Source organism: Oxyura jamaicensis, chromosome 9 (assembly GCF_011077185.1).
Source record: "Oxyura jamaicensis isolate SHBP4307 breed ruddy duck chromosome 9, BPBGC_Ojam_1.0, whole genome shotgun sequence".
NCBI lineage: Eukaryota > Metazoa > Chordata > Aves > Anseriformes > Anatidae > Oxyura > Oxyura jamaicensis.
The window spans coordinates 14,280,510-14,293,281 of NC_048901.1; the positions used below are offsets into that span (position 1 = coordinate 14,280,510).

Consider the following 12,772-nt stretch of genomic DNA (forward strand, 5'->3'; position numbering starts at 1 on the left):
GGGTAAGGGAGCTCCCATCAGTTTTCTGAAACCAGGTGTCTGAGTACAGGAGACCACAAAGCCCTTCAAACAGGGGACAGACAGCAGAGATGTCACAGAAGGGACAGAGAGAGCCACATGAAGCTCCAACAACACAAAAAGCCTTTTGTTCTTAGAGATCACAGTCAGCCAACCACAGCAAACAAGCCCAGAGGAAGTTAGACTTCATTAACTCCAACTCTCACAGGGGGACTCATAGCGTGCTACACTTTGTGAGACACCCCAGCAAAAAAGCTGGGTGAGAAGGTAGGCTGGAGCTCAGGAGTAAGGTAAAAGATCACCTGCAACAGCTTGATCAAAAGGAAAATTGTGGTCCGGTGCATTTGGTGACCTGGATCCAAACTCCGGCGTGGCCATGGAACTGCTGCATGTTCTTGCACAAGCCCCTCACCCAGAGACAGGAGAACAGGGTCACGGTTCCAGGAGCAAATTTTGCATCAGAAGCAGCAGTCTCCATTCACTGCCTGCTCAGAACTGATGGGCCGTCTGAGCTGGCATTCTCCAGCAGAAATCAGTCTCTTGATCTGCCCCACTCGCGGCAATGGCTCTCTGGGTCCCTGTCTGAGCTGGACTGGGATCTTCCCTTTGCCTCTTCAGACACCCAGCAAACATGCTGTGCATACAAACAACACATGAAAACGTATGTGGGGAGGAGTGTGCAAGGCTGAATACACAGGGGGAGAAGAAAGGAGAACATGAGAAGCCAGACATCTAACAAAAGAGGAGGAAAAATGATCAGGCAAAGCAGGGAGATGAGAGAGAACTGTTATTAGAGGCACCAAGTGAAAAGAGGCAAATTAAACACTGGTTCAAACCACAGTAAAAATAGCACAGGAGGAAAAGAAAAAAGAAAACACAAGCCCGGTGCTTTGCAGGAGGTGCTATCACACTCACACGCCCGCTCTGCCAGCCCCTCATGAACCACAACCTGGAAATTCACTGCAGGGCAGGGGGGTCCCAGGGCTGCCCCCCCGCCAAGCCCCCAGGCCCTCTGGTGGCTGCAGCTGGACCAAGATATCGAACCCGGGGGCTGGTTCTCGGTCACTGCGCTTAGTTATTTGCAGCAAGTATTGAACTGAAAACCAAACCAAACCAAACCTTGGCAGATTAACTCCTTGGTTGATTTCTGAGACATCATTACCTCCCCTCATCCACAGAAGGAAGTGGGGCTTGGGCCACTGGGACTAAATCCAGCTGAAAGCAAAAGTTAAATCCAGAGACATGATAAATTGGTCCAGAGTTCTTCATGTAACGGTCTCAGGCAGGAGCATCTCTAGTAAGATATTTGAGAAGGTTGTTTAAGATGGAATCAAGCCCCATGTATTTATATTTGATTTACATCCTGGTCACAAAAATAAGCTTTGGAATAAGATCCAGATCCCAACTTCATCTTAGGGCAGATGCAGGTCTGCCTCATGCCTAGCTAAATTCCCAAGAGCAGACTGCATTCATCCCTGGGGACAGCAAAGAGCATCGGAAGCAAAGAAAAGCAGGAATTTAGTGTAAGTAAGAATTATATGATACAGGGTGCAAAGCAATGATAACATGCTAGTGCAAAAATCCCAGCTGGCTAGGTACATCTTGGGGTTGTCTCCCCAGAAAATTTAAGTTGGAAATGGAAGCATCTACTAAACATTTCTGTGTCGTGGTTTTGTAGCTAGGACTCACACTATGGGCTTAAAGAGCACTAATTTACCCCTGCCCCAGCTTCCTCTCCTCCTGCCACTGCAGGCTGTGTTGCTGCTCTGCCTCGCGAGCTCTGTAGCGACGTATTTACTGATTCAGCTGGCAGCTGGGGAAGGTTGAGCTGACCTTGCTGTGTGCACGCTGTCTGGGTAGGGAGCCTTCTGGGGACCGCGTGTGTCTGGCTAGCACGGCCTCCCCACGCGGTAAGCCTGCCCCTTGCCAGAGTTAATATTCACACCCACTCGGTGCAGGGCTTGCAGATACCCAAGGAACAATTAACCTGCCACGAGCGCTTGTTTCATCATTTCTTATTCAAGGTGTTGACAGGAAAAATTGCATTTTCTCTTACTTGGCTTAGAAGAAGAAGCACTGAAGTCTACAGGTTTAGCAATTAAATGCTTCCTAAAAGAAATTCTCTAACAATGAGTCCTGCGAACAGCCTCTCCTCACCCTGTGCTTTTCATGCAGGGAGGAATTTAAATTTCCCATGACTTATACCTGTGAGGGAAATGCCCTTTTAAAACCTACTGATGCCTAGTGAGTGATGGAGCTGCTTTGCAGTAAGAAAGAAACAGTTAAAAGCAATGCATTAAATCCCGTGACAGAGCCAGACCTGCTGTCTTGATTCCTTTGAGTCAATCAGCACATTGCTGCTGCTGTAAATCAAAGGCAATTCTGCAGCATGACACCATGTTATTTAGCAGGTACTGCCCTGTAAAGGTAGATGCACCTGAGCAAAAAGTGTAAGAATTAATTCATACTTTATAACCTCCCAAAGCTTTGTGTATAGTCTAATTAGTCAAACACATTATTTTAACTGACATATGTAAGCGGAGTACCACAGACACATACGTATGGACGTACACTGTACATATGTAGATACACCATACATACATATTTATTGCAGTGCACAAGATGATGGAATCATTGTTACAGCTCGAATAAGGCTGGACGCTGCTTTCTATAGATCATGCTAATGTCTGTTTGAAAACTACAGGGTATTAGCCTCGGATATTCTGAATATATTCTCAGCTTTTAAGGAGCTGCAAGAAAGCAACTTATATTCAAGTTAGAACTGTTTCTCCAGAAATATGCATGTTCTGAATAATGTGATTTTTCAGGCCAATGTAGCTGAAAGAATGTGGAGCAGAAGAAATACATATGCAAAATAAAAGACTGCAGAGTACCCTGAGAATACTTGTATTGTTAATTACCAGATAGGAACGAAGTATTAGTGTATGTTATCATCATTGTATGCTTCAATATCATATCAGAAATGAAACAAGGCTTACAATTGTAGAAGGATTTTATTTTTTTTAAACAAACCCATAGCTTACTGTGAATTTGTCTGCTGTGGTTTTCACTCTTTCACTAGATGCTCAGCAGCAGACGCATGGCTTTACTGAAAAGCCGGAGAATGGCTGAGCAATTCTTTCTGGTTTAGGATTCCAAGTCTTTTCAAGAACTAGGTCCAACCCAGCCGCATTGCTCCCTTTTCTGCAGTACAGGTTTGTGAGTGCTTTAGCTCCAGTATATATGCTCTGAGCATCAGGAACCACAGAAATGCCTTGCAAAACCCCTCAGTGAGCACAAGATGCCTTACTCTCAGTGAAAGTGGGATCAGCCGCAGCTTTCCTCATGCAACAGTGTAATCCACACTCCACATGAACTGGCAATGTTATCACCTACCTGATCCTTTACATATTGAAGACCAGAAATAAGCATAGCGATAGAAATGCTGTGATCAGGAGATGGCTCGCAGAACACCTTTCCCTGAAGTCTGGATAAAGCAGTGGATTTCAGCTACTGAAGCCAAAAACTTATGGCTCAGAGAAAAAAAGCAAGTTTTGTTTTGTTTTGTTCTCTTTTGCCAACTTTACCTTCAATCAGTGCCTCAGGTATTGCACCAATTTCTTAGACCCCTGACAGGAAGCACTGTGAATGCTGAAAACAGTGGGAGCTGAGCTAGCAATAAATCTTTGATACAGCAGCTGTCTGAGGCAATTGGCAAGTCTGTAAGTACTAATGCTTACGTATCCGTGGTCTGTGCAACTGCGCCATGTATGCACGTGAGCAGCAAATTCCACGTTAAAGCTTTATGTAGTTATATACACCTTATATAAACACACAGACCCAGAAGATGTATTTTGCAACATAACCCACAGCCATCCCATATGACCTAGATAATTCAAGGGCAGGAAAGCTACATAACACAGTATCTTTGCTGATAACAAAGCAATAATCCCCTTTCTGAGAGGAAATGACAGGTTTGAAATTGCCTTGTGTTCCCAGGCTTTAAACTTGGCAGCATGTCGGTTCTTGTAAATGTTTCACTCCAGAAGAGCTTGGCTATCCATTATTAGCAGCTAATTCACTGTCAAGCACGTGGGCAACACTGGAACACAGGCAATGAGGCACCAGCTGTTAGGCTGCTGCAGCTCCTCACATGTTAAAGATCAGGGGGTTTTCTGGCACAGGAATTTATTCCATGTATCATGGGTCACTATTCTGATGAGTACAGTAATTTGAGCAAAGGCTGGGCCTTGCACACAGTATCTTACCTGTTGAAGGTAAAGCCGCACTGTCCCCTGTCCCCTGGTCAGTGGAAAAATAGGTTATTTTGCATTAAAAAACATAGGCAGAGGAGAAATGTGACTGCTTGAAATTCATGCCAGACAGAAAAAACACTGTTGCACTGGCTAAAAGTAAATGTGCCCACTACCTCAACAATCTTCCCTAGCAGCTGACTTGAAGGGGGCATTCTGGCTGATGTTAATTTCTCATAAGCATTCAGTTCAGTTCTTCCATAAAGCTTTTCCTTTTTTTTTTTTTTTTTTTAAACCAAGTAATTATCACTAATGAACAATTACAAATAACCTTATAAATATCAGCATGCTTTTAAAAAGGAAATGAGTAAGTTCATTGTACAGCTTAACTGCCACAAAAAGATTCAGTCAGTTCTTCTATTTATAATGCCATCTAGCTTAACTAATTAGCAGCACTACCATTTGCAGGCTGTTCTCCAGCAGGATCCAAAGACCTGGATCCTGGTCTGGCCCTGGACACTTTGGATCATACCTGTAGTAGCTCACAAGGTCTTTCTTCTGATTATGTCCTCAGTAAATCAAGATTACCTCATCTCTTAACCACATCCTTTTCCCACAGCCAGTGTGAAATTGGCAACTATTCTGCCATGCAGTCACATCTGGATATACACATGGCACAATGACACACAGCACCAAAATTCTGGCCAAACTCATCGTCGCAAGTGCTCAGTCCTATTGGCTATATCATCTCCAATTGCTCTGCAGAGCCATCAGAGATGTTTCGAGCCTTTCAGGAGGCACAAGATTAGATCTTTGCCTGCGTCAGAGTGATAGACAGAAAAGAAAAATCTTTACAGAGTAGATAGGGAAAGCCAAATTATTCCAAGCAAGACCAAGACTGCTGCTTCAAAAAGAGGTTTTGATATTAGACTGAAGCAAAAGGAGGGAGTGAGGAGGAATGAGTCCCCAAATATTTCCCTTTACTGATTTGTCTGCCCTCTAGGAAGTAAGGTACTTGAGCTTCATTGGGAAACAGACTGTGAGGGCAAAAGCTGTGGAGCAAGTGTGGTCTGCCTGGGGAGAGATCAAAAACCGTGTGGAGCTGGCAGCAGCACAGTGAAGGAGAGGAGGAAATTCTGTTCCAGGATTGACATTCACAGAGCTGCAGAACTGTGCATGGAATAGATGTCAGGCAGCAATTCAAAACTGGGTGGGGAAATCCAGAAAAGATACAAGCTGTGCTGGTGGATGCTTATAAAGGTAGGACCTCAAAGAAGAGGGCTGTAGCATTTGTGCTGCCAGAAAGTAGGCAGAAAGCATTGCACTGTGCTCAGGCTATTTACATGGTGATTTTCCTGGTTTCAGGAAGTGTTCATGCTGTCCCTCTGAGAAGCTCATTCTGTATTTATAAGGCTTTATGAATTTGCAAAATCTTTCAGAATTTCTGATCTGTGCATAATTTCCAGTGCTTTTCTTCAAATGCTTTTCCTCTCCATAAAAAATGTGTTACTAACTTTTGAAATCTTACCGCATGACTTAAATTCAGGGGAGGCTGCAGAGCACTGAGTCTAAATGTTGGAAGCTGGTCCACTGGAGCTAAAGGACAAAGATGTTCTGGGAGACAAGAGAGGGCAGGAGGATTATAAACATTCTGTGTAGGAAGAGAAGGTTGGAATTATTTAACAAAGCAAGCAGACAGCCTTGTGTTCTTTCCTCACAAGAGCAAGGTGCAGTGAAGCCAAAGATCAAAAAGGGAGAAGAAACCAACTTTTGGCAGTTTCTGAATCATTTTCCATATTTCAGACTGGCTACTGCAAAGCTCACTAAAGCACTTTCTCTCAGCGCATTTTTCATGACCAATATTTAATCTGTATCCAAGCAAATGCACACAAGCACCCAAACTTTCCCCAGGAGGTCGCTGGGTTCCTAGTGATTGTATCTGTCACACACCATAAGCTACAGCGCACAGGGCCATTACCCTGTCTTCCCAGGTTTCAGAGATTTGTGGATGCCAGAGGCAGAACAGAGTATTTGTACTTGTGTAATGCAGACCAGAGGATACCAGTTGGCACATCTTAGACCTGGCAAACAATTCCAATTAGTACCAGCTTATCACAAGGAACATCATCCAACTGCAAGAAAAAGATCACAAACAATGGAGAATCTACTCTGTCTCTCATCCGTGTGTTCCAGCACTGGTTGCCTTCTTGCTGGAGATTTGAACTCTGCCTTTAGATCAGTCTTTGCTAGCTTTGGAAATTGTAGAGCTGCCTGGTTGAACATAGAAGTTGCCTTTGAGAAAGGAAGGAGTTGAGACCAGCTACTTATTTCTAGCTTGAACATCTCTGCATCTCTGAAAATACTACCAATTTTGACAGGTTTTCAGTATGTTGGTCCACCTACAGAGCTCTGTCACCTTGTTTGCTGAAGCAAACTAAAGAGAGATTTCATTTGGCTCAAGAAAGATGCCTGAGTAGTGGCAAAGCCTGTCTTTGCTCAGGCATCCCAACCAGCAGAGGCTAGCCTGAGACTCCACAGGCTTTTACACTGAATCAGTGGCCAGAAGCACTTAAAGAGCTTGGCTGGGTGTTTTGTCAGCCTGCATCCCTCAGACAGCCTGGCTGTCGCTGGTGGTAAGGGGCAGAACAGTCTCATTACCAAAACACATCCTCTTCTCCCCTGCCACAAGGTTATCGCTGGATGAGATCCAGATGGCCTCGTGATATGGAAGGAAAGGGAGCACTAATAAAGGCTGAACCAGCCACATAGCCCATCTCCAGCTGCTCTGCCACTGCCCGTAGCACACAAGCTGCCAGCCGAGCCGCGGCCTGCTCCCAGTACCTCGCCCCTCTCGCTGCGGCCTTCTCCAGAGCAGCACCTTCCCCACCAAGGGGCACCTCCCTGCATACACAGGCCGGTTCCACGTGTGTCTGGCTGTAACATTCACACTTTAAAGACGTTCAGCAGTGGCTGCATACCTCACAGCCTGTGTAAGGAAGGAGATGCTGGAGCTTTCTGCGGTCATTGCAAAGTTTGGAGCGAGTGCTTTGTGCAAAGCCCCTCCTGGGGCAGGAGGCCCAGGCGAAGGGCTGGGGACCAGCCTGGAGGGCTCCAACAGCGAGCTGCAACCCATCGCCTCCCGCTGCATCCTCTGCCACTTGTTGCACTGGGTGTTTGCAGACTCCTACAGCTCAAGACAAACTCCTGTCTCCATCTCCACACTGGACCCATCATGCTCCCGTGCATAGACTTTGTCACTCACCTTAAAACCAGCAACACTGGGGCCACTTGGTCTTTGTGACAATACCAATGGAAAAGGGGAGAAACCTCAGCACTGACCTGACCTGGCCCCTTGCCTCCAGGAGCCCTGATAAAGGCACTTTCCCCAGGTCTCCCGGGTGCCATGCAGCCGGCTCTGGGCACCTCACGCACCAGGAAGAATAAAGCAAGGAGGGCTGATTTTGACTCTTCCTTCCTGCAGCATGGAAGTATCAGGGCTGGAAAAGTAATCAGTATTTTAAAACAGTTGGTGAAATTTTCCTCTCTGGAAGTCACAGCCAGTCAGATAAATTTGGAAGAGGTATTAGAAAAAGATGGATGTGGCAGGTCTGATTAATCCAGGTGCTTTTCCTGAATAACGATAATTGGGGTTTAGCATGGCTATACGTATGAAATCAAATTTAATCAGCAGATGGACTGCCTCCAAACTTACTGCCAACCCACCCTCACATTTTTCTAGGGCTACCGCTATAATTTCAGTGAAATTGGCTTTTTCACCCTGAAAAAATATTTTTCACCTCTGATGCCATTTTCATCCTTTCCTTCGCAGAATCCAGATTTGGAGTTTCACTCGAAGAAGTGAGGGCACAAAAGGTCAGTGAACTCCACCTCACCTGTGGCTACAAGCCTCTCCTAATCCACAGCTTAGAAAGAGAAAACAGCAGGGCAATCCACTGACCTTCAGCTAGGACTGCTAGTGGGAAAATACACCCAGAGGAATTGACTACAGCAGCTCAAGGGGCAGCCCTGCCCTGGTAACTGCAGTTGGCCTTGGACAGCAGTGGCTTCCTCAGTTAGAGCAGATACAATATGGCTCGTTAGTACTGCAGCATGTAGGCGTAAGTGCAACTGCAGTAATTACTCATCTCAGCTACCCTAAGCAGGAACACCCGAGCACTATCCGTTTGGACAGCCAGAGGACCTCAGGAGGATGTCTGGAATGTGTCCTGCTCTTACAATGACATGGAAAGATCAACAGAGCTTCTCCAAGTGGTTGTGAGGCACCTTCAAGGCACTCGCTTAATGTTACCTTGCTATCAGTTTACCTGATGTATGAGCTGTTGTGGTTTAATATGAGGCTGCAGCCCCATCAAATCAGTGCAAGACAAACCATGCTCTAAGAGAAGAATAAATCCAGCATAATAGAGCTCAAACCTCCCTGGTTGGTAGCTCTGGCTTGCCTCCAGCCCCACAATCTGCTAGAAGATCTGTGGCATCCCATCGTGCTTGCTTTAGCTCTGGCCTTCGACTTGCTTGCATACCCCAGACACAGTTCCTGACCTCCAGACAAGCTCTGGTTAAAGGACTGGATCGTCTGTCTGGGAGCAAGGGGGCTTGAGCCAGGACCCCTTGAGAAAGCTTCTGTGCAAACAGCTCCCCTCAGCTGGCAAGCTGGAAATCAGGGAGCTGCTCCCACACATTGCTGCAAGGATGATAAGGAGGCCTGTGGGGAGATAAAACAATCATATAGGAGGTCTTGAAAAATATCCACACCCTTATATTCATAAATCTGTAATTCTGAACAAAATTATGGGGAAAAATATAGGTCAATGTACATATATACATTCCTCTTTTTGGTCATGCAGTGTCTATTGCAGAATTCCCAGCTCTCACTGTCCGCACAGAAGTATATTAAGATTTCTATTCTGAATATCTTACTGCATCTATTTCACAGCACCATTCCTTCAGATTTGGATATGTTTTTGAGGATTTTTGAGGTTTGCCTGAGAGTGGGCTGCTGTGGTATGACCCCGAGCCCTGGGACCTGCCAGCGCTCTGGAAGGAAGCCAGTCCTGCCATTTTCTGACTAGGCATTTCCTCTGGGTTTGCATCTCTGTTCTTCATGGGTATTTTCTAATTAATTTGTAATTTATAGCTTTATGAGGAGGTTTGAAAGTGTTTTGTTACAACAAGATGGGCAAAAGCCAACTGTGGGGTAATAGCTCAGGAATCTCCTTGTATTAGTATATGGGAGAAAATTTCTGCTGGAGTTTCTTGGATGATTAAGCCCTTAATTTACAGGCAATTCTTGTTCATAAATATTAAATGACCATCCAAATAACAAACGTCCCTGTGATGATTTGGTTCTTAATTTAAATAAACCACTAACTCCTATATCAATAAATCTAATCCAGTGTCTTAAAACAAAAACCCCTTACCTCACAGAAAGCATCCTCAAAGATTTATCTGGGTCTCTTTTAACATCTGATATTTACTTGCTCTGCTCTGCAGAAGCTATTGAACTTGGCTCTATTCAGGCCGGCAGCTGAGTCAGCTCTTTCCTTACTCAAGACACAGTTGGTCTCCTTGACCACCAGGTAACCTGGCTGGCATCATTAGGAGGGTTGTTTTAGAGGACGTTTTTGACTCTCCACAAGACTTTTCTAATTCTTGGCTGCCAAAATGCCTATACATGTCCTTGTATATGCCTAAACGTGTACAGGCTGCTCCTCGTAGCTTGCACAAAGTACTAGCTGGGTCTGTGGTTAAATGACGGGGAGGGAGGTGAATGCAGGAGGAAAAATTAATAACGAGGCCTGGAGTGGTGTCCTGGGCCCCACCCCTTCTGTGGGCTCTCCTGCAGTGAGGGCTTGGCACAGATGCTCAGCAAGCCCCGAGTCCAACCCCAAAAGGCTGAAGGAAGCACTTCTGCTTCCAGACCCTTGGGGACCGCTCCACCTCTCTGACACCAGTCTGCCATCGTTGGCACAAGGCAGAGCGGAGCACTCCCTGCCTGGCAAGGAGATGTAGTTTTGAAAAGCCATCTGTAAAAGGACGTGAACAGAGCTGCAGGGAACACAGGCTGTGCATGGCAGACACCAGTGCTGGTAGTTGGGGGCTGGGCAGAGAACCAGACAGACTGACACAGACCCCTGGCAAAACGTCAATGAGGAGAGGACCCAGGAGATTCAGAGACAGACCTGGCTTAAGTATTCCCAGAATCAAAGAGAAGGAAAATTGCTTTGAGACATCAAACCCTCAGGTTAGATGGTACTCCCAAATGTTTGCATATCAAAAATGCTAATGAAAACAGACTTTTCCATGGATAAAACTTTTTTATCAGGCAAAATAGGAGCAGACCTGCAGCAGGTACAGTCAGGGGACAGCTGTGCACAGCATGGTACCGCACACTGATGTAGCACAGCTCTGCAGTGGGTTTGACTTGGGAGGAACTTGGTCCAAGCCAGATCTTCTGTCCTTAAACAAAAATAATCTCTCTTCTGGGAACTCCCCCACTCATCTGACCAGGATATAAACCTACTCCCAACATAGAATGGGGAAACAAAAAAAAAAAGCATGTTGTTGTTCCTCAGGGTCACTGGCGACTAGCTACTTGAATCAAGTACAGGCTGAATGCCCTTCCCCAGTGCCTGCAACATCCATTTCCTTCTTGTTGTTTTTTTTTTCAAACTGCTTCGTGTAATAATGTTAAAGATCAAAACACAAAATCTGCATCGCCCCTTAAGCAAATTACCTTGCAATTCAGGGGCAGGAGAGGAGAGGAGAGCTGGCAGCACTAGATGGCTGTATCACTCCTGATGCTTCTGCTGGGAGCTGCATAGCATTTACCACTGGCTGTGTTGAAAAAGATTAATTTGTGCTGACAACACCCTACTGGGGCGAAGTGCTACAAGCCTGTGCTCTCCAGAGGTCTGAAATGCTAGAGGTGTCCTTTAGCATCTGGGGGAAAATTCTTTATAAGGTGCTTCAGGGTCTGGGTAAACCATGTGAGCGCAGAGCTCACATGCAGGCAGGGCTGACGCTGAGGGCTGTTTTTGGCAACTCAAAGTCGCACCTCTCAAAGCAAGGAGCTTTTATCTCCTATCAGAGGTTTGCTCTGGACACAACTGGTGCAAGTGGTGTAACCTCACCTCTGTGTGCTGGGCATGTACCTGTGCTTCAACACCAAAGGGCAGTGCTTGACTCAATCCGTGGCATCTGGAGTTCGGGATGAAGCCCATAAGATTAAATTTAAATATAATACTTACAAAGGCATCTAGAAATGGAACAAGCAGATCCTGACCAACAGCTAGAAGAAAGCAGGCCCAAATGGTTTTGCTTTGGCTACCAGGACAAACTGGTCCTGCCCATGACCAGCACAATACAGCAGTACCACTTGACACCAGTGTTAACTTTCTGAACTTGGGCTATAACTGGAGAAATAACCGAAGGAAGGAGGCACAACCTGAAGTGACGTGTGTTCAGGTGATAAAGTACATCACAGAAGGCAGCAGGCATTTCTCTCTATCAAAATGCCTGTCCATTTCGATGGAAGAAATTCATAAAACCGCACGTAACAGCGTTACCGAAAGGCTCCCCAAAAGCCATAAAGCACAGCCGAAATTTGCCCTGATACGTGGAGCTCAGACCACTCCTTCCCAATGGCTCTGCACAGCCTCTCATTTATTAATGGCTGGAGATGCTGCATAACTTTTCCTTAAAAAATACTATTAAAATCCTACCATTGCAGTCAAATGTTGGGATATTCGTTACAGCAAGAAGCGTGCACCCCAGTAAAGACACCAGTGTAACACAGAGGACCAGAGGTGCCCACTGTACACAGAAGGACCACGTAAACCTACTCAGCATCACAAAGGGCTTCCAGCAGACGTGCTCACAGCGTATGGCCTCTTATCTCCGAGCAAACATGCTAAGACCGAGAGAAAATCTCATACCCTGAAATTCATCTCTGAAGTTCACTTGCAATAACTAATTACCTGCTTTAAATTAGAATACTTGAAATGATCTAGCATTATAAGCCTCCCTCAACCTGAGAATAAATATTCATCCTTCCAAGATCGACAGATCACTCCTCCAAAGGTGTCATCCCTGTCTTTCATCTGAAACTGCTGCAGAACACAGAACGTTTATTTTCTATTAAAACAATGCATATTTTTGTAAAGGCTAAATGCTTTCTTCCTCAAACCCAAAACAAAACTCTCATGGGCTCAAGAAATCTTCTCCAGGCCTCCTTTAATTGCAAACCCGGACTTGTACAAATCTTATTAATTCCACAGTGGTAAGGGATGTGTGATTATGCCATCTTTATTTGATTATATTAGTTTGCTCTTCAGTGCCACAACGCTTAACCATTACACAAACAGACAGAGATAAGTTATAATTAATGACTTTGGGAATGTTCTGACGATCACTTGTAATTGGCAGCAACAACAACTAAACTCTGATTCACTTAATTAGTCATTTGATGGATATTATGACTT

General features: G+C 45.3%; 1 long non-coding RNA gene across 3 annotated transcripts in view; it reads right to left on the minus strand.

The window, feature by feature from the left end:
* Positions 1-12,772, minus strand: part of LOC118171266 — a 135,266-nt gene that overhangs the window by 11,224 nt on the left and 111,270 nt on the right. The gene's annotated exons all lie outside the window — the stretch shown is intronic.